Source organism: Haemorhous mexicanus, chromosome 11 (genome assembly GCF_027477595.1).
Source record: "Haemorhous mexicanus isolate bHaeMex1 chromosome 11, bHaeMex1.pri, whole genome shotgun sequence".
In the NCBI taxonomy this organism is placed as follows: Eukaryota; Metazoa; Chordata; class Aves; order Passeriformes; family Fringillidae; genus Haemorhous; species Haemorhous mexicanus.
Window position 1 is genome coordinate 3,604,270 of NC_082351.1, and position 22,739 is coordinate 3,627,008.

At 44.0% G+C, this 22,739-nt stretch overlaps 1 protein-coding gene across 3 annotated transcripts in view; it reads left to right on the plus strand.

The window, feature by feature from the left end:
- The window catches only part of IQSEC1 (IQ motif and Sec7 domain ArfGEF 1), a 287,396-nt gene that overhangs the window by 100,773 nt on the left and 163,884 nt on the right, over positions 1-22,739 (plus strand). The window lies entirely within an intron of this gene.

A 22,739-nucleotide genomic window follows, 5' to 3' on the forward strand; every position in this document is an offset into this window, starting at 1 on the left:
TACTGCACCATGACTATTCCTGGAACACACACTGCCCTGGATTAAAGTGCAGCCCTCTGTTTTTCCCACTTTATTGTCATGGAATAGCACTATAGGGAGTTCCAGACTTATTATTTCACATACACTAACCTTCAGTTTCAATTAAAGACTAAAATCTGAACCACCTACATTAATAACTTGCCTCCATTCTATTTTTATTTTTAAAGCCTCCCTTATATCTGTGCCTCTAATTAAACCTTCTGGAGAAGCTCCCCAGACTGGTAATGAAGTGTTCACCAGACACTGAGAAAGGAGAGATCAGCTCAGAGCTGCTGGCAAGTCTGTTGTGCTCTGCTTACAAGGGATGACTCACTCTTGGCATTTAAATTTCCTCATTTGCCAGAACCAGCCTTGCCCAAACTCAAGCAGGCAGAACATTCAGTGGCCACGTCAGGTTTGATGGCACAGCCTTCATTTCTCCTTTTGCCTTCATTTCTCCTTTTCCTTTCTTCCCCAGAGTGGATGTACCTTCTCCCAGGGTGGATGGCTGTGCCTCCAAAGCTCTCAGCTCCCCTTTTGGTCTCACAGAGGCAAACCTGCTGTGGCTTAGGGAGGATGGATGGATTGCTTGGAAGTTTAGTCCCAACCCCAGCAAGATTTTTCCCATGAAAGATGGAAAAGATCTCATGACAGATCACTAAGGAAATCACAGTATCATTAAGGTTGGAAAACTCTAGGATCAAGTCCAACCATCACTCCAAAATACTTACACTAAGCCAGGGTTTGAGCAGTGAGGCTTTGGACTCTGCGCCAAACACTCAGGAAAGCTTCTCTTGCCTGCAGGAGCTTGGGTTTGAGCCTGTAGGTTTAGATATTCAGCTGTTTGCTTAAAAATGAAAAAAGGCCTGTGTTTACCCATGTCTATGAAATCCAGACTGGGCTGAGAAGCTTTTCAAATGTAGAGCATTTATTGTGCCTAAGCTGACCCTATTAGCCTTGGCTGATGAAACTTTCTCTCCATGTTCACTTGGGGTTGTGTGTCCCAGTTCGTGCAGCCCCCTCAGAGGAAGGGCATGCAGGGCTGATTTGAAAGGAAAACCCCACTCCTCCTGCTTTGCCATCCCTCTCAAGGCATGACCTCCAGCCCTCTCCCCCTCTGCTGTGGCACTGAACAGGCTTTTTGTGGGATTTCTCAGCTTGCTGAGCTGCCTCGGGAGCTGCTGCCTTTGTTCTGCCCATGGATTTCTCCCAGCAGCCTTAGGAAATGCTGATTTTGTCCTATATAAGCAATCCACATGTATCTTTGTAATCTTCCTCAGCACTGAAAGATTTAGACTGTCTTCAGACATTAAAAGTCCTTTGAGTTGAACATTCCAATCCTAAGTGTGTCAGCTCTCAGTTTGGGCCCATCCAAAGGCAGAGGAAAGTGCTTCTCTCACAAAGCCTGCAGCCTAGAAGGCCACAGCTCCACTTTGTTATCTGAAATACAAGGCTAAATATGAAGAATTTGTTTCTTTTTTGTTTTCTCCATTATTTTCTAGGCATAAAGAAAAACTATCACTAAGAAAAAGCTTTTTGATGAGGCTGAGAGGTCAGGAGCCAGCTGGATAGTCCATCATAATTGTATTAGCATTGTCAGAAAACTACTGCTGGGTGGTCTGATATATTTGCAGCTAGTTCTAGATTTTTATTTTGGTTGCATTTTAAGTTAGGCTAAAATTAATATTTTTCTGGAGCAAACATTACAAGAAAGTTCTAGTTTATTATTTCTTAAATTGGAAGCCAATGAACTTTTCTTCCAACCACAAACCATTCATTGAAACATCTTTATATGCATTTTTAAAAAGAAAAAACCCTGCCCTGCTGTGGCTGGCGGAGCTGGGATTAAGAGGGATGATTTTCTGGAGTTCAGCTGAAATCCCCCAGCTCTGCAGACAGAACAGATTTACCTGCTGCAGCTTTGAGCTGCCTCCAGTGCCATCTGGCTCCCTCTTGACTGGTGACAGTGGCACAGGGGAGCACTGAGGAGCCCAGAGCTATTCATGTCTGCAGGTTACATCCCAAGAATCTGCTTGGTGAAGTTCCTTTCAGCATTTTTATTCAGGGGCCTTCAATCATCCTCCTCCTCGGAGGAAACAAAACACAGATCCTGCCATGCAATACAATTTTGTTGGGTCTTTTCTTTGCAAAGGGCAACTGTGTGGGCAAGGCTCTCTAAAGAGGATTTTAGAGAGGGAATGAGAAGCAGCCATTCACCCTCTCCTGGAACCATAGCTATTGAGCTCAAAGTGAGTTTGCTTAAGAAAATATACTTTTTTTTTTCTTGTAAAGCAGAGTGGAACTTTGCAATGCTCTGCCCCAGAAGGTGTTTGATACTGAATCCATTCAGATTTCAAAGACAGTCATGGATGAAAAAATGTACCCAGGTTTATTAACTTCTGAGATGCTCCCATGGTTGGGGACTCACTGAGCTGTAAGTTCTTGGCCACAGGGGAGTAGCAGAATATGATTAAATTGCAGCACTGTGCAGTGTAAGTGACCTTGGGCAGCATCTCCTCCAGCCTCGTGCTCACAGTCAGATCAGCCTGGAGCTGGAGCAGTTTGCTCAGGGCTGTCCAGGGAGATCCTGAAAACCCCCAGAGCTGAAGGTCTCACAACTGCCCTGGGGCTCTCCTCAAGTGCTCTGTCACCCTCAGAAGGAAGAAAGGACTTTTCAGTCCAGAATTCCCTGTCCTAGCCTGGCTTCTGTCCCATCCCCATCCTCAGTCACCTCCTCCCAGGTACCCCAAAGCTGCTGCTGCCTCCAGGCCAAACAGCCCCAATTTCCTTCCCTCCTGTCCCATTCCCTGGGGGGTCTGTGAGATGTGGGGTCTGCTGGACAAAACTGACCTTGCCAAGCTGAGACTTCCTCAGGAATTGCTGGTTTAGGAAGACTTTTATTCTGTCAGAAACAAAGGTCAAGAACTTTGTATTTTCATTACTTTAAAAAAAAAATTTACAGTTCTTGTCGGGATCTTGGGTGATTTGTGTGTGTGTGTGTGTGTGTGTGTGTGTGTGTGTGTGGTTTTGTTGGTTTGGTGGGATTTTTTTTGTTTGGTTGGTTTTCTTTTTTTTGTTTTGGGTTGTTTCTTTTTTTTCCTGGTTGGTTGTTTTAATAATAATAGATGGTGAAGTTGAGTACTGTTCTCATGTTTTGTGCATGGATTTTGAAATCACCAAACTGAAGTGTGTCCCCATGGTGTGGTCCCTGCTAAGGGTGTTCTCTGGTGATCCACAACACAAATAGACAACAAATTGTTTCATAACCTGCTGTTCTATTTTCAGATATTTGCATGGGAGAGAGACTCATTGCTTTAGACAGAGTGCTGTTCAAGAAGCTTATGGTTAGAACTCATTATAATATTTCTATGGTTTCTACTCTTATAGAATTGTGCACTTTATATAAGAATTGCTTTGAAAGTGTTTTTATTTTGAATTTCATGACAAGCAGAACAAACATCACAGTAATATATTCTAATTGTGTTATTAATTATGCCCTAAAAGAGTTCTGACATGTACACTAAACTCAAAATTTGGTATGCACTTTATATTTAATTCCCCAAATCACTTCTAGTGTGTGCTGTTGGTAGCTGCTTTCTGCAGAGGAAAATTGAAATGGGATAAACACACAGGACTGCTCCTGTATTAATTATTCTGGCATAGTATCAGAATTTCTGGCATTGTTTCAAACCACTTCTGCACATAAAAGAATAATAACAGAAAATTCCATGGCTTGACCCTGTACCTGCAAACTTTTCAAGATGCTGCCCTTGGTTAAACTGCTCAATATCTCAAATTCCAGTTTGAAATGGGAACATCTGCTGCAGCTTTCCCATTTCTGGGGGTTTCACAACAGAGGCTTGCTAGGAGCTGTCCTAATTGCTTTTGTTGGTCTGGAAGTTCATTTAAGTTCCTTAAATATGCTTTTAATATGCATAACCAGAGAGGGCTTTGCAGCTATGAATAAGGAAGAGCTGCAATAGCTAATGTATTAAAGAAAGCTGGTGTGTAGAGGTTTTTAGGATTATTCTGGTGCATCCCTGCATTCCCAAGGTCAACAGTTCCCAGCGTGGCTGGCACCCAGCCGGCTCTGGGATGAGCAGCAGCTGCTGGCCAGCCCAGGCTGCTGCCAGCAAACAGAGCTGGCCAAGGCCACTCGAGGGGGTTTTGTGTCTGCAGGAGTGGTTGTGTGGTGTGCTGCTCTGGGAGGCACAGAGCCTGCTGTGTGCAGGCTGGGAGCTGCTGCCTGGCACGCCGAGCTCGGTGCACAAGGGCTGGATTGTGAGGAACGTGCCGGAGGGCCTGGAGGGGATGGAGGGTTGGTTTTTCACTTGCTCTTCATTCACCAAAATAATCTGCCTGGGGACATTTGGGGTTGTCCAGCCTGGAGAAAAGGAGGCTCAGGGGGGACCTGGTGGCTTTGCACAACTCCCTGACAGGAGGGGACAGCTGGGGGGGTCGGGCTCTGCTCCAGGGAACAGGGACAGGAGGAGAGGCAACAGCCTCAGGCTGGGCCAGTGGGGGTTCAGGTTAGATGTCAGGAAACATTTCTTCACTGAGAGAAGAGTTAAACATTGGCACAGACTGCCCAGGGCAGTGGTGGCATCCCCATCCCTGGAGGAGCTCAAGAAAGGAGCAGATGTTGCCCTGGGAGATGTGGCTTAGTGGATCTGAGGTTTTTTGGTCTTGTAGGTCTCTTCCTGCCCTCCTAATTCTATATTAGAAGCTCCAGAGAACCAGCACTGGCATCTACATGCTTGGTTTGGAGCTAAACTTACTATTAAAATTCTATTAAAATTATTATTAAACTGAAGAGTCCTGGTGGAAAAAATTAATCCTGTTTCAGGTACTGCTGGGAGTTGTGGTGTGCATGAAGACTTTATCCCAATCATAACTTGCATTGTAAAAATAAACAAAAATTGGGGAAGAGCAAGAGGGTTGGCAAGGGAATCCTCTACCAGAGTGGGAAAACCCAAAAATATTCCAAGAGTTACCACTATCCACAGTTCTGTATCATTTGGAGCAAAAAGGAGTGTTAGTGAATTTAAATAATATTTTTAAGGGTGTCAATGAATTTAAATAATTTTTTAAAGGGTGTTAGTAATTTAAATAATTTTTTTAAAATGTATTAGTGTGTAGGGGGGAAATGCTGGTGGAAAGAAACTTTGAGAGTTAAATGCCTTTAGATTTGAGCTGTTTTAAGCACAGGCTGTTGTTGCCTCCTCTGTCCCTGAAGCCCAGGCTGAGTTCTGTGTGTGGGGCTGTGGGGCAGGGGCAGGAGGCACCTGGGGTGTTGGTGGGGTGGGATGTGGGGTGGGCTCTCGGGGGGAAGGTGTTTGGATGGATGGCTGGAAGCAGAGAGCTGTGGGTTTGTTGTTGCAGCCCTGGGCAGCACGTGCTGAGGCACATGTTGTTTGGATTCTCGTGTTCAGCTGACTCATCTCAAATCACTCTGGCTGCAGGAGAATGCAGGTTTGAGAGCATACATTGAATATTGGTGCTCTTGAGTGTTTTAGGCAATACAAGTGGGGCTTCTTAAACTTCCATTGTCTTAGAGCTGTCCAAAAGTTCCTGTCTAAAATCTGCCATAATTCTGCAGATTCAGCTGTGCAGTGTCAGTCCCCTGCTTTTTCTACAGGTAACAGATGAGGAGAATATTCCAGATGCTTTTCCACATGCAGCTGAGGTTTTCTTGCCCATCACACAGGTTCTCTATGTGTGCCATGTATAATTGCCAGGGCTTTTTCTCCCAGGAAATCCCCTTTGGATATCCCACTGCTCTCCTTCTGTGAGTTACAACTTCAGGTGAAGCCGTGCAGTGAGCTGTTCTCCTCCTGCATTCCTCCAGTTCTGAAATTCATTCCTCATTGCCCAGAGCAGCTGTGGCTGCCCCTGGGTCCCTGGAAGAGTCCAAGGCCAGGCTGGAGCCACCTGGGACACTGGAAAGTGCCACTGCCCACGGTGGCACTGGATGGGCTTTGAGGTCTCTCCCAACCCAAACCATCCTGTGATTCTGGGATTATACCACTGAAAAATTCTTATTTGGAATTACTGACTGGATGGCCCTGCATCAGCAAACAGCACCAAACTGGTGTCACTTCATGTGACCAAATCAGAAAATCCCTTTGCTGACCTTCCTCTAAGTTAAAAACACATTTTAAAAACAAATACAGTAAATGCATGACTTGGAGGAGTCCCTTGGGGAAGCAGGTGACTCGAGACCTCAGCTGGGATTTCTTTATCTCATCCTCATGTTCTCCTATGAGCCTGTAGTGAATTTACATTTCAGCACTGAATCCATGGAATACCCAACTGATGTTTGGTTTGTATTTACCCTGTGGAGAGAGGTGACACTGGTGTCTGTATTAACATATTGACAGATTTATTGACATCAGTTGTCTTCAGTCTTGCCTGTTTAATTAATAAAATTGATCTGCTGAACATCTAGCTAATAATTCTGGCACAAATATTCCTGCTAGTCTTGTTACTAAAATGGAATTTCAGCCTCTGATTGTGGAATCTGCCTGAGTGTGGTTGCCAAAATAATTTAATGATCCTTAATTTGTGGTTTTGCTTTATCTAAAATGCTTAAGCTGGATTTTATTGCAACAGTTAAGGACAAAATAGTTAAAATGCCTTCACAGAAAATAAATGCAGAGGAATAATCATAAAATCCCAGCTTATTTTTATGTAGAAAAGATGAAACAAATAAATTTAATGCCAGTGTGTTATGTAAGACCCATTGAACAGCAGCTGCAGTCAGAGTTTAAAGCTAGGAATAAAATACATGATTAATGTGCACCAAGGATGTAGGAAACACTTCTGAACTTCTTTGATCCATTTGCAGCCCAGTTGGCTGCTTTTCTGGCTGGGCTAATTGTTGGGTAAATGACTTTGTCATTCTGGGTTAGGGCAGAAAAACACATTAAAGGATAAAACCACCTGCAGTGTCAGGGACACGTGGTGTCCTGGGCTGGAGGCTTCTTCTCTCACCTCTGTGCAGTGATTAATGATTACAGTGCCCATTAATTCCCTGATGTTTGGGAAACCTCTGCTGGTGGCAGATATGGCTCCACTTAGAGACCAGACCAGGAGCAGGCGTTAATTGAACCCTACTCATTAAGGGTTTGTTCTGCTGCTGGCCCTTTTTTGGGGCTGTACCTGCATCACCTCCCAGCTGAAAGGTCCATGCAGGAGGATCCATCCTGGATTTTGCAGCTCCATTGTCCTGAGGATGAAGGAATGCACCTCAACAAATACATCAAAACAAATATTTTGTACTTCTGCAATGAATAGGGGATGAAATAGGTCTCAAATTAACCCAAGCAATGAAAATCCTTTCCCAGGCTTGCAGCATCAGGATTGCTTCCCAGGACTCCAGGCAGATTATTTCTTGCTGTTTTTTTCAGCAGCCAGCTGCCCACTGGGCACTCAGGCCCAAACCCCTCCTGGCTCCTTGTCCACGCTGTTCCCAGGCTGTTCCAGGGATTCCTGCTGCTGGCGCTGCCTCTGTCTGAAATAGTCCAGGCCTGGGTTTTTCCTCAGTATTCTGTTGTTCAGTCATGCACAACTGTAAATTTATAGACTTCTTTATTTGTTCTCTGTTCTTGGCATTTTCATGGAATCCCAGACTGGTTTGGGTTGGAAAGGACCTTAAAGCCCATCTTGTTCCACCTCCTGCCAGCCAGGGAACCAATTATCCTGGAGAAAGCAAATCCATGGGATGCCTTTAAGTCTAGGACAGTTAAGGAATTACCCAGGGAAGGGTCAGGAGTGAACTAAGGGCCTGCAGATCATGAGGGTTTAACATTTTACCTTAAAATGTACCAATTTGTTACTTGAGAGTTCAGATTACTTTAAAGAGGAGATCCTTTCTCCAGAGTTACATGCAGTGCAAAGGAGCTTGAGGAGCTTGGAGAACTGAGCAAAACTGCACAAACCAGAGGTGCCAAAAGGGGAATTGAGAGCTGTCACATAAAATCTTAACAGAGAGATTTTTTAAGGTGATCAATTTAATGCAAAGCATTTTAGCATTTTCAGTGGAAGTTGCTGACTGAAGGCTGCAAAATAATTTTAATTTGGTTGGGAAAGACTTTTACTTTTCAAAGGCTTCCTTTTAAAAGCAGTTGTTCTGCATGGTGGGAGGAGGTATAAATACTTTGTTAGAGCCTTGTTTTAGCAGAGTTCTTAAAAGGAGGTTGTTACTTGGGGCTCAGGTTGTTTAGCAGGAAACAAATGGTGTTTTAATAGTAATGTCAGGGTACAAGTTGGAAAAGGATTTATTGTGAGTGATAACACAGAGCTTTTTCCACAACTCTAACTGCTGCCAGCATTGTTTAATACTTGCAAGGGATTTTTTTTGTGTGTGATGAGACACAGTAAAATTAATTCAAGAGACACTGAAATGATGCTTAGCTGAGGCCTCATTTTGGTCAAGGAGTAGGTTTAATAACCACTTCTAACTATATTTTGGGTAAATGGAAAGCATGTAAGATATAAGATACAAGAGAGAAATGCATTTAGCATCTGTATAAAGCTCAGAACATACAGGGTTAAAATGATTACAGAGGAAATTCAACACAAGCAAATGTGCATCAACTCATCAGTAACAACCAAGCTAAAAATTAAAAGCAGCTTCCAGTACAAGCTTGGGGGCATCTTGCTAAAATAAACAGTAGGAAAAAATAATTCAGAGGCTTCAGACAGAACTACAAACGCTCATGAGAAACATTTCAAAATGTGATTGAAAATGAAAATACTGTACTCTGGCCTGAGACATTTCTGGCAGTTCTTCTACAGCTGTTTACTTTTGCTTTGAGCTTCGATATTCTATCAGTGCAGCAATGGCCAGGGAATGTTCCACGGGGGGCACACAAGCCTGCAGGGAAGGGAGCATGGGCTGGATCCTTCCCATCCCATTCCAGGCATCAGCATCTCTGCTGCAGCCCCTGGGCTTCTCCCCCTCACTCTGAGACACAGCTTGTGCATTACAGGTACAAGTGCCCAGAGGAATGAGCAGTGTGTAATCACATAGTTGGGGCTCAGGGGCTGGAGCCAGCCTGGTGAGGAGTGGTTTGGATCCTGTGGCAGCCTTGCTCCTCAGGAGCTGGATGGAGCCTCCACAGGCCCAGGATTGCAGGCCTGGAGCCATGGAATGGTTTGGGCTGCAGGGGACATCAAAGCCATGGCAGGGACACCTTCACCAGGCCAGCCTGCTCCCACACAGAGATCAGTCCCAGGTGGGAGAGTGGATGTTTATTTTAGCTTGTAATAATAAAAGTGGTCTCTCAGCTCCCAGGCCGCAGTGTGAGCACCGCGGCGCTCAGCTCTGTGTCCGTGTGTGCCACCTGAGGGGAAGGAGCCCTCATCGAGCCACTTCTGCTTCTGAGCTCCAAGTGACAACCTCTGGGGGCTGCGCCAGGAGCAGGCAGGGTGAGGTTTTATTTGGGGATCAGCGAGGAGGAGCTGAGCATTCATCCTGTGTCTGAGTGGATGGTCTGGGACCTCCTGGGCTGGGGCAGGGCTCTGTCCTTCGTGCCCTGTGGCCTCTCCCAGAATTCCAACCACAAACTGCCTTTGCTCTGGTTTTCTAGGATGAATCAATAGCCAAGCCTCTTAATCCTGCAGAGACCAGCATGTTAATAATAACCAGGAAAATGCAATAACTGGCTTGGTAACAAATGGCTTTGCTTTTGAGTCTGTCTCAAAACCTTGAAGTTGAATTCAGGCCCTCATTGGAAACAAACAATGATCTGTGTTTGATATTGTTTATTCCTCACAGCCATGGGCAGAGCAGGACCCTCAGCAGAGAAAACTGGGTTTTGGGGACAGCCAGTCCTGTGGCTGTGCAGGTCACTGATGTTGGCAGGGTGTCAGTGTCCAGAGCCCTCAGCATTGTCACTGGGCATTTATTGGGACAGCCTGGCTGTGCTGAGCCCCGTGGAGTTCTTCCCAGGCTCTTCAGTGGGATCAGAGTCCTTGTCTTTGATACTTGTAGCTTGTACAGTGATTGGGATAATGACTTGGGCATTTTATGTCCAGTTCTTTTCACACAGTGACATCCAGTGACTGTTCAAGAGTCTTGCTGAGCTGACTTTGTAGTGCTGGGGAGGACTCGGCCCTGGTGTCCCCAGTTCTGCCCTACTTACTGCATTTTTTGATAAAGAAAAGCCTTTTTTAAAGTTAAAAGCTAAGGCCTAACAGCCTGTGCAGTTACTAACTCCTCACTTTGTAGTACTCAATCAATTGTGAAACATTTGAGTTCATTCTGCTAAGACACAGACGTGGGCAGGCTTTATCCCACACTTACTCATCAGCCCATTGTTCCAGGGGAGAGCTGAGGGAGACTGAGCTTGGCTAAAGCAGTGTTTAACAGAAATCATGCAAATGAGTCTGTTATCTTGAATAAAGCTGTGGAGTTTAGGTGAGTTTAGAGCCAGGTAGTTGTTTCCTCAGTAATTTTATCCAGACACATAAAACCAAAACCAAGAACTGAACTGAAAGCTTGTCCCAAACACAAGCAACAATGCCATGCCCTGAAAAGCTTCCTATTATCCTGTCCTCCTTGAACTGGATTGATTATCACCCAGGGAGCACCTTTCTGAGTACCTGGCTGAGTCATTCCTCACTTTTCATTTGACCTGTGCCCTGCCAGCCATCTGCAGAAAACTGGAATTAACACCAGAAGAATGCAAGCTGCCAAGCCTGTTTATTCTCTTCCCCATATGCTGCTGGTGATTGAGGTACTTGACTTTGCAGTGGCTTGGAAAGCTGTTTTATGGCATTCTTTATGGAATGGTGTTGTTTCCTCAGCAGGCATTTATCATTTATCTGATGTATTGGTGGCTGTGATGTGCAAGTTCAGGACACACAAGCACCTTTTGAAATTGTACTTTTCCAGTCTTCTGTGTTTGGTATCTGCTAAAAATGAAGCAGTATTTGAATCATTATAAAGCTTCCCTGGAAGGCAGGATGCCTTTAGGCTGTGCAGCAGAAAAAAAACCCACTCATCTAAATCTGTATTTCTCTGAATTACCTTAATTTGTGCAAAAGATAATTCAACTTTCAAAGCTGACAGGTACCTGTGATCATGTCAGTGCCTCCTGGGGTAGCTTATCTGTATTCAAGGTATGGCTGTGCCAACCAAGGCCTCCAGGGTGGCATGGGGACACTTTGCTCTGGAGCCTGACCCCTGCCATGAGCCCATGGGCTTGGAGTTACAGGATCAAGCTCCCAGGGGAGGATTACAGAACTGCCCCAAGATATTTGGGGATGGCTACACCAGTCTGGATTCCCTGGAGCTCGCTCTGCTGGGTGGGGCAGCACCACATCAAGTGGATATTTATGGAGTTTTTTTAAGAGGAATCCTGCTGGAGCACTGTTGGTGCTGGATCCAAGCCCTACGGGCCAGTTCTGTGGGGGAATGGGGAATTTTGGGGTCTTTTGCTTCCCCTCTGGTTTTTATTGCATTCCACAGCACCAGCACATGCTGATGTGACTTGAGGACTGTACCTGCTCTGACAATTCTATAAATTGTCATCAAATTTAATTTTGTAAACCAAAGTGCTCCTCTGCTAGACAGAGCCATGGAATCAGGGAGTGATTTGGGTTGGAAGGGACCTTAAAAATCACCCAGTGCCACCCCTGCCATGACAGGGACACCTTCCACTGTCCCAGGCTGCTCCAAGCCTCAGTGTCCAGCCTGGCCTTGGGCACTGTCAGGGATCCAGGGATCCCCAGCTGCTCTGGGCACCCTGTGCCAGGGCCTGCCCACCCTCACAGGGAACAATTCCTGCCCAATATCCCATCTATCCCTACTCTCTGTCAGTCTTAAGCTATTCCCTTTTGTCCTGTTGCCCCAGGCCCTTTAAAATAGTTCATCTTCCTTGTTGGCTCCTTCAGGTACAGTGAAGCTGCAGTTAGGTCAGCCTAATTCATTTGCAAATTGGTTTAGACCAAAGATCTCCTGCCTCCCCCATTTTTTATTTATGTTTTTAAAGTTTTGCAGCATCTTTGGCAGTTCCTGCTCCCCTTGGGCCCTGGGAGCTGTGTAGGTGCATCAGGAGGGTTGGCTGCCCCCTGCCCCTCTGGAAATGGGACAATGGCCATGGAGCTGATCACGTGACCATGGCAAATGAGCCGCCCTCATCAGTGTGTCCTGGTGCATATCTAACTTAATAATGTGAGCAGATGGTCATTGCATTGATTCCTGAAGGAAGGGAGGCAGCTTGGCTTGGGAACGTCAGGGCTGAGTGCTGAGCATCAGAGCTAGGCAGGAGGCAGGGGAGGGGAGGAACAGAGCTCAGTTTTGTACTCTCTGGGGTCTGCAGGTTTGGCTTTTACTTTGGTTTTCTCCTTTACAAAGTACCATCCAATAAAATCAAGTAGAGGTGACTCATCAGGCCTGCAGAAATGATCCTTCCCTGGAGAGGAGGTTTGTAGAGCACAAGCAGGATGGTGCTGAAGTGTTTGCACCTCTGGTGGTGCTAAAAAGGGGGGAGATGGGGAGGCAGTCGTCTGTAGAGTTATGAAACTTCTCACTCTGCTGTTGCTATTAAAGATGACAGCTCTTCTGCAGGGAAAAGGTAACACTGGAGTAATAATTCTTCAGTAATTTTTTTTTTTTGCAATGAGCAACTTTGTTTAAATCTCTTCCCATGTAGTAGGATTTAACTAGATTTTCAAGCCAGAAGCTAATTGTATAAAATATTCAGCCACTCTCCTCCTTAGCCAAACTGGGAAGTTCACAAATCCCCAACCTGCAGCAGCTCTCAGGAACAGCTTGATTTGCTCCTTAATTCTGCAGTTTTCACAGGAGAAATGCTGTATACAGAGGAATATCCTCTTGAGCAAGAGCTTAATCTCATGTTTAGGTTGCTGTTTCTCCTAGTTGCTGATTAGCTTTGCTGTCTTATCAGTTTATGTCATAGTGTGTGACTATAAATTGACTTTGCAGTGAGGAGGGAATACGTTCGTCTTCACAGATGCTGCTGTTTCCATGGAGATAAAAGGACCAATGGCCTTTTCTTGGTTTGGACTGTACTACAGTGAGCAGGCAGAGATGGTGCATTCGAAAATGCAACATTTGGTGCTTTGATATTTCCGTCTAAATAGCAAATGAGAAAGCATATTGTTCCTTCTTGGTGATGAAGTTGAATAATAAATACAGCTTTGGGACTTTTTCTGGAAGCAGAAAGCGAGCCCACCAGGAATGTGAGGACAGCGTGGCTGGTTTATGCTTGCTAAACCTCCTCTCTGGGAAAAACCTTTTGGCTTTGCAAAATATAACCCTGTAGAGCCTTTGGGTTTATCTGATGCAGTGTTTGATGCTGGTTACATCACCAGTTTACTTATCAGTGATGTTCCACCGTGGCTGAGCCTGAATGAGTGTGCAAAAGCTGTGAATGTGATTGGCTTTTTTTTTACTTTATTTTTTTTCCTTGAGAAAGAGCTTTTCTACCTCAGATTGCGTGAAAGAAAAGATAAATTCCGAGGCCACCCCCCCTTCAAGAATGGCTTGCAGAAGGTGTTATTTGTGAGTACCTTTTCCTTCTTCATCTGTCGTCACGTCTCTGATTTCTGTGTTGAGGATTCCAGAAGTGGGAGTAGTGATCAGTTTATTGTTGGGTACGTTTATTTCCATGAACCATTTTTAGGGTGTTACCTTTTCTGGTAGATGAATGCTCTGTATATTGAATGTGTTCAGATGATGAGGATGATGATTGTGCATATGGGAATTTAAAAATACAGCGTAATAAAGTGAGTAGTCTGTGTTTAGCAGGGGGAAAAAAAGAGGAAACTCTTCACTTTGCACCTAAGCAGCAATGCAGGGTGCTAGGAATTCTGTCTGTGATGAGTCAAGGATCTCTCTTCCATTTTGTTGGAATGCTTTGTCGTATTAAAGTGCAATCTGTCTTTTCAGTACAGAAATAAAATATAAGCAGCAGGACATGCAGTGCAGCCCTGAGCAGTGTCATAGCCAGGAGGCAAAATTCCCTGTGTTTTTGTTGTTCCTTTGTGCTGATCAAAACATGAAGGTGAAACATTCATTGATTATTATTCCCTGGAGCAGTTTCTGGAGGGTTGAGGCCAGACACAGGAGCTGATTCTCCTCTGGGCTGAGGAGACTCTGGTGGGAGCTGAGCCCGTGGCTTGGGGCTCAGGACTCAGCCAGTCTGGAGGATGATGCTGGTGCTGGGATGGATGGAACACACAGGTGGTTTGCTCCAAAATGGGCACAAACAGGCAGGGATGGATGGGACACACAGGAGGATTGCTCCAAAATGGGCACAAACAGGCAGGGATGGATGGGACACACAGGTGGATTGCTCCAAAATGCACCAAACCAGGCAGGGATGGATGGGACACACAGGAGGATTGCTCCAAAATGGGCACAAACAGGCAGGGATGGATGGGACACACAGGAGGATTGCTCCAAAATGCACCAAACCAGGCAGGGATGGGCCCTTGGATTTGTCTTCACTCCCAGTCCAGGGGCTTGGAATTGCTGTACTTCTTTTTGGAGTTCTGAACCCTGGTTAACCATCCACTCCCTTTAGGTTAAATTTGGGGTTTCCAGAGGATCCTGCCTGAAACACATGTAATTGTCACCCCCAGCCTTTTCCAGTTATTTTAGCAGTGCCTCTGAGCAGCCTGATTTGAGTAAATCTGCTCCACATTCAGCAGCACCATCCACACACAGGCAGGGTAAATAAAACCATTCAAAACCAGACTCCTCAAATACAATAACAAAAGAATATTAGTGTATATCTTAGAGTTTTCTTTAGCTTTTGTGTTGGGCTGAAGGGGTGAATGGTAAAGTTGAAATGTTTTAAAATCAAAATAAATTTGGAGCCTTTTGTAGGGAGTTGAAATAAGTAAACTTGGAGAACAGGTTGCAGCCTCCCAGGTATGCATGGATCAGCCTGAAACATCCTGCTGTGTGTTTATCCACAGAAGAATAGTTCTGGTTGTGTTGGACTCCATTTTAATTTGGGTCCTGGGATTTGGGGATTCTGTAACTCTCAGCAGGGAATGGATTTCACAGAGTGCTCATTATGTGGGGGTAAGGGATATTTAATCCCAGTATGTTGCTGTCTTTAACAGTGAGCTTGCAGTCTTATTTACAGACCCATCTTCTGTAGGATTTTCCTATTTTGCTGCTCACACCTTTGGTATCTTGTACCCACCTCAGCACGTTGCTGTAGAAAACAAGATGTGGGTTCTGCCTCCTACTATAATTCTGTGTTTTAACTCCTATGTAAGAGAGCTGATGCTGATGTTTGGAAATGGGAAAATGCAAGCTGGGAATTTTTTTAAAGAACTTACTCTTAAGAACACATGTATAATGAAAATCTTCATGTTCTTTAAAACTAATGGGTCCTCAATACTGAAAATGTTTGTTAAACTGTTATACACCAGTCCTTCAATGCTTGAGTAAGTTTTCAGATGAAACCTTACATATAACAACTCTGGCAGTGTTCTTGTAATATTGTAATATATATATATTTTTTTTTTAATATATATATTTTTATATATATATATATATATATATATATATATATATATATATATGCCAAAGATCTTTGCCATTGAAAGTATCTTTTTTAAGATAAAAATATATTTTTCATCCTGAAGTGTAGAAAGCCTGGTTGTTGCTGTTCAAAGAAAAGCTGAACAACAGTGTCACACTACTTGGATTAGTGAAAGCAGTTTTTTCAGCTGCTGCACTGAATGGAACATATGTCACTGGAGCATTGTTTTAAGTAACAGGATTTGCCTTGCTGTAAATCTCTCGTGCTGTATCTGGGTAATTTCATTCTTTGTACTTTGCTATTTTGCCTCTTTCATCAGCTGCAAATCCAATATGTATAACTGGCACTGCTCAGCTTTGGGTTTGCTGTGGTTATTGCTCTGTGAGATTATAAACGTGCCTGTGCTCTGCAATGGGAGTTGTAGTTTCTTGAGGATTTCTGGAACCTGATTTAATGATGTGGGACATAAAGAAAAGATGTGGTGAATATATCCACTCTCTGATTTAATCTAAAAGATGCTTTCCTTCTCTCATTTCTCTTTGCCCTTTATTCCTGGGTTTGGACTGTGTGGGGTTTTTTCTACAGATTTTGACAGCTCCCAGTAAGCACAAGTGACACAAGTGCATCTTACGAGTCCTGTGAATTATTCTACATCACCCTGCACCATAGATGGGGTTCTAGTTAAGACTTAAAAGGAATTTTTTCTAATTAAAAGCATCTACATATTAATAGTCTTAATTAAATTCACCCTAGTTCCAGCTAACCCAGGATTGGAGCAAACTGTGCAGGGATGCATAAGGATCCCTCCTGCCTGTTTGTGTAGGCTGGTACTGCATTTTCATGAAACCAAAAAAAGTTTATAATAATTATTTCTAATTCTCTGTAATGCTAATAAGTGTTGTGTTCTAGGATGGGACAAAATAATGGCTGTTTCTTGTTTAGTATGCTGGGCCTGTGGTGGTTCCATTCTCCCAGGAGATGATAATTATTTACAGGCCCTTTGATGGAGGAGAGGTCAGTGAGAGTGTGCCTGATGATTCCATTGAAAAATCCAGCTGTGGGCACTTGAGCTGGGAATACACAAAGGGAAGCATTATTCCAGACAAGAGCTCCCAGTCTGCATTTCTGCTGCGCCATGTACAAATCTTGCTATTAAATCTTTTCAGTGACAACCAGATTTGATGAATTCTGGAACAAAATTCAGTGGTCTGTACTCTGGACTGTGTGTGCTGGTCGTTTGGAACTGCAGCTTTTATTGAGCATTCTTGTTGCTGGTGAAAACATCTTTCACTGCTGGGAAGAGGAAATGGAATTCTGGAATGCTGTTAGCCAGGTTCTGACTATTGCATGGAAGGGGAGGTAGGAATGGGAGGAGGGAGATGCCAGCAGAGCAGCTTTGCAGCATATGGCTGTGCTGCTTGTGATGTGTGGGTGAGGTTTTTTGACTCTCAAACTCCTGCAGAGTAATTACACTGGTGTTTATCTGCCAGGAGCTGTCCTGCTGCCTCCCTGGCACTTGGTGTCCAAGAAGCTGTGCCCAAAGAGCCATCTTGGGCTCCTTGAGAGCAAACCAAAGGCTTGCTCAAAGAGCAATCCCTGGGCACGTTCCCATCGTGCCCAGGCAATGAAGGGAGGAGTTGTGCTTCTCCTGCAGGGTGTGCTGGTCTCTGCTGTGAACTGGAAGGTTTTTATGGGTGCAACCATAAAAGCAATGGCAGCATTTAGTGTTGTGGGGTCGCCACCCAAAAGAGTGCCATGCCAGGAAATTAATTAATAATAACAACAGTGTGAAAAAACCATAATATTGTCTGTGTGCCCCACAGCCCCTCAGTGATGTGCTTGGCTGCAAGAGTGCTGGACATACAGTGGGGTGAAATGAAGAGGAAAGAAGAGAAGGTTTTACAGTGCTGCTGCAAAAGCCAAAATCATATACTGCCCTGTGTATTTTGGGTAAAGGACAGTAGGAATTTGTCCTTGGAAATGGGAATGTGTCATGTGCTTAATCACCTGGAAGTGGCCACAGCCACAGACAGCTGCAGTCAAAGCTGGGCTGGGACAGTGGGAACTGCCATGAAAAGCTTCCTGCTGCTTTCTCTGCTTTGCAAATCTTGTCCTGTGGCCTGGGTCAGGGTTTTCATTCTGGAAGCCCTTCTAGCAGGTTACTAAAATTGTTAATTAATCAAGCATTTAGCTGGAGTTGATGTGAGTTCACTGTTCATCTCTTCTTTGGGTATCCTTTGATTATATTTCAAATGTTGTTCCTCATGAAATTAATGGTTGGATTTATTAAACAAGAACAGGACAGACTTTATTTGTTTCTAACTACAGTATTTTCTAATCTCAGCTGTTGCCATAACTCTGGATCAACTTGAGAAAGAAAATTTCTACTTGTAAAATAAGGTTATTCTTCAACAGGTTAAAACACTGGGAAATGCAAATATTCCTTTTAATAGTTCCAATCAAACAAACCATCCTTGGCTACCTCAGCTGACATGGAGGGAATGGGCTGAAGCAGGGGATGGATTTGTCTGTCCCTCCTGCTGTTCCCAAGCTGATTTCAGAAGGATAGGTGCACACAGGTATCCAGGACAGCAGCCTGTGCTGGGGTTATTTTTTCCACATACTTATTGCAACGTGCACTTTATGGAAAAATGTGCCAGAAGAAAGGGAAGAATCCTGGCAGATGGAGGGGAACAGATTGTTGTTCCAGACCACAGGAGGAATGGTGAATGGAGTCGTGGCTCTTGGAGAGGGCAGCAGCAAAGGACAGGGAAGGGACTGAGCAGCTCCTCTCATCAGCCACATCATTAACTCCAGACGGGCTCCTTCCAGCTGTGCTCCTGCTTCTGTTCCCCTCAGTCTCAGGGTTTCTGGCTGGAAGCTCTTGTAGGAAGAAGCTCTCAGACAGTGATAGTTTAATAATTCTGCTGAAAATCCAACAGCAGCAGAATGAGCAGGGGTGAGTGGATGTCCTGTGCCACCATGGTGTCCTGGGCAGGGAGAGGGGACAAGCTGCCCCCAGGCTCCCAATCCTGCCAGGAGCATCTGCTGGCTCTGAGCACATTGTGAGAGCAGAGGATGACCTGCTAGAGCAAAAGCAATTCCAGGTTAATGGCCTTGTGTTCTGCTCTCCCAGGTTGTTTAAAAACCAATACTGAGAAAATTGTCTGCTGAGTTTGGGAGGCTTGTTGGGGATTGCAAGAGAAAATGAAAGAAAAAATAAAAATAGTTCTGACTATATGTGATGACCAGTAGTCAATTTCTTTTTATTTGTACATCTGAGCAAGGCTCTAAAACTGGAAGATTAAAAAGAATTGTCATTTCTGTTTGTTGATGGACAGGAGAGTGCTGTTGAAACGAGTGGATTCTAATGGCAAACAAAGGGATTTACAGAGGGGTGAGAGGCACAGCCAGGGCTGCCTGGGGGCTGTGTGCTCCGTTAGGAGCTGGGTTCCTCCTGTTCTGTGGGGGAGTGAGATTCAAGGGTTTGGGTCAGACTTGGCTCTGGTTTTTCTGGCAGACTCATCTGCTCTTCCAAGAACCTCGTCCAGGGATTCACAGGGGGTTCCTCTCACAAGGGAAGAGCTGGAAGGAACTTGGCCTGGAAGTGGGAAATGGCCAAACTTCCATGGGCACTGGGATGCTGCAGTAATGGGCCAGAAACTGAGATGACCAGCAGCAGCATTTGTCAGCTGTCATTTGTCTTGTGGTGGTGCTGAAGTACCTGTGCTCTCTTTGTAATCCTAAATCATCCTTTGAAGAACAGCAGCTACAGATGTGGAAACTCATCTTCACAGGGCTGAGTATCTGTGAGACTGTGAACAGGAGAAGTGATTAATTCTCCTCCAAATGATTGAAATGGATTTCTTCTGATGTCTTTAGGTGTTAAAAATCAATAAATGAATTCTAGTTTGAATGTAAACTTGTGTTGAAGGCTGATTGCAACATATAGCTATGAAGTTTAAAAAATAATTAAAACTCCAGCCAAACCAAACCAAAAAAAAAAAAAAAAAGAGAGATCGATTGGAACTGTAAACATTCTCTGGTATATTACAGAGGGGTAGGTGACTGCAAGTGCTGTTTTGGCAGGTGATTGAAGGCACAAAATGGCACATGTGAATCTTAAATTGCATTGGCAGATTTACCCCATTGCCTTGGGTAGAATTAGTATTAGTCAGGGGCTGTAAAGCCTGAGCCTCATCATTGTCAGGCTGCCATGAGTCAGTGAGATCTGGGGGAACCCAAACAGAGTTGATCTATTCTGAATTTCAAAGTTCAGAGCAGAGCCCAGACCTTGTGTTTCCTCTGCCTGTGGTGGGACAAGGATCCTGTCTGAGGATCCAGCCTGCTGTGTTGGACAGCAGAGACCTGGTGGCCCCTCAGTGCCAGCCTGCAGCTGAGCCCTGTCCCCCGTGTCACCTCCTCAGCCTGTGGCAGTGTCAGGACCTCCTTGGACAGGTCCCTGCTGCTCTCAGGACGGGACTGCTGCGCTCCTGCTGCTCCTGGGAACTCGGGGCAGGCGAGCTCCTGAGCCCATGGCTGTGCCACAGGTGTGTACAAACCACAACCAGAGCATGGGCAGAGCTTCTCTTTGTGATAATTCACTCGTGGGAAACTACAGAAGGAACTTGAGGTGGGATCTGTGAGTTGGTTTTTGGATGATGTGGTTTATTTCTTATCGTCTACATGGGCAGGAAGGGTGAGTTTGGCTCACATTGTTACAGCATGGTGCAGAAGGCCACAAGACCCTTAGTGACAAGACCTTTTAAGGAATTATTGACTAATAAAACACTACTAACAAATATATTTATGTTTTTAACCCAGTCCTTAAATATTTCATCTTACAGACCCATTCTACAACATTAACTTTCTTAACCAATCATGTAATAGCACACAACCCTACAGTACTGCATTCTAAGCTCCTTATTTACCTCTGTAACTACTTTATTTTTTCTACATCTTAAACTCTAAAACTCTAAACTTTCCTTTACTTGACATACCTCTATTTCAAACTATAAATCCACATTCTCATTTCTAACACCTAAGTTTAGAAACCTTTTCCAAGGTCTCAAATGAAATGTTTAATTTTAAACTTTAGTTCACAACCCCAAAATTCTACGGGTTCCTTACATTTCAGATTCTGTGGTATTTTCAGGGTCCCCAGACAGAGGAGGAATGATGAATCTGACTCCATGTTTTTAGAAGGTTATATTATATTATATTATATTATATTATATTATATTATATTATATTATATTATATTATATTATATTATATTATATTATATTATATTATATTATATTATATTATATTATATTATATTATATTATATTATATTATATTATATTATATTATATTATATTATATTATATTATATTATACTAAAGAATAGAGAAAGGATACAGACAGAAGGCTTAACAAGATAATAATGAAAACTTGTGACTCTTTCCAGAGTCCCAACACAGCCTGACCATGATTGGTCATTAAGTAAAAACAATTCACACGAAAACAATCAAACAAGCACCTGTTGGATAAACAATGTCCAAACCACATTCCAAAGCAGCAAAACACAGGAGAAGCAAATGAGGTAATATTGTTTTCCTTTTTCTCTGAGTCTTCTCAGCTTCCCAGGAGAAGAATCCTGGGAAAGGAGGATTTTTCAGAAAATACTATGGTGACAAGATTCCACCACCTTTTTTTCTGTTCAGGTTCTTTTGGAGCCCAGGAATGATGGAGTAGGACAGGTCCAGGGAGCCTTGAGGGCAGAATGGTTTTGAAAGAGGCAGGAGCAAGCTCTGTTCAAAAAGCTTTGTTGAGCAGAGCTGAATCCAGAGAGATTCTTTCATATTCTTTCATATTTCACTGGTTAATTCTCTGAAGAAAGAGACATCTGTGTGGAAAAAGAACAATGGTGGGAATGGAATCTGGAGCACTCTCCTGCTGATTTTCTCCATTTCCTTCTTTTGCTTTTGCTGGAAAAAAAAAACAGGTATGCCAAGGCAGGAGCAGGTTCCTCCATGAGAGCAGTTCCCCTGCCCAGTGTGAGACTCGTGCCCTGCAGCCCAAGGACTGAGTGGAGCAGCTCATGTGGAACATTGTGTGCCTTTCCTGACAGAAAAATCCATCTTTGGTTGCTTTGATATAGCCCATCAGTGTTTTCAGTGTTGTTCTCCATCTTCGGTTTGAATTTTTTGTCTTTCCAAGCTGTTTGAAGGTTCCCCCATGTGTACCTGTGCCCCGTGAGGTGTTGGAGGGTACATCACACGCTGGGGTGGTGCCTTGTGTCTGGGCTGAGCAGTGTCCCCAAAAGCTAGAGTACTTTACAGGAGTTACCACCTTGGAACAGAAAATCCAGCTGATCCTGGCCATGCAATTGCTGACACAGTGTTGGCAGCAGGAATCAGAACAGGCTGACCTTGCCTTTTTTCCTAAGGATTAGTAACTTACTCCTTCCTGAACAAAGCCTGACTTCTTTTTGCTTAACCACTCTCTTTGATCTCGTAAGAGAGTGACCTCACAGGATTCACTTTAAGCCTCAGAGATGCAGAAGAATCAAAATCAATCTTCTGAGACTTCTGTCAAAACCCCAATATGGGGGGTTAAAAAGTGCATTTGTGTACACAAACACACACACACCCCCTCTGTTAACTGTCAGGTTGGATGCTCACAAGTTAAAGAAGGATTTTCAATTTAACAGCTCCCTCTTCCACTCAAAGAGCTAAGAGATATTGATTTTTTTTTTTTATAATTTCCTAGAAGAATGCTGTGTCCTGAGAAATTTGATTAGGTGGATTTATCATGGAGGACTTGCTGTGCTGAGCCTTGTTTAATGTTTCCTGGCACAAGCACCAGGAACACAGAGATGTGTTCTGTGTGGCACTTAAAGATTTTCCAAGCTTTCCTTCAGAGGTGGAAACCCCTTGTCTGGTTTTGTTTTAGTGAAACAATACCAGTCTGATGATCTGGGGTGCAGGATATCTTTGTGTGTAAAGGATTTTTTTGTTTTCTTTCTGCGCTTTGAACAAATGAACAAATTTGAACAATCAAACTGCTATTGCACAGGTCTGAATATTGCTTAAAACACGGGTGAAACTTGGGTTCTTTCACATTTTCAAGTGGCTTATTTTGCAATATGTTTGTCATTACTGGGCTTGAAGAAAGCTTTGTGTCCATGTCCATTGCATTGTC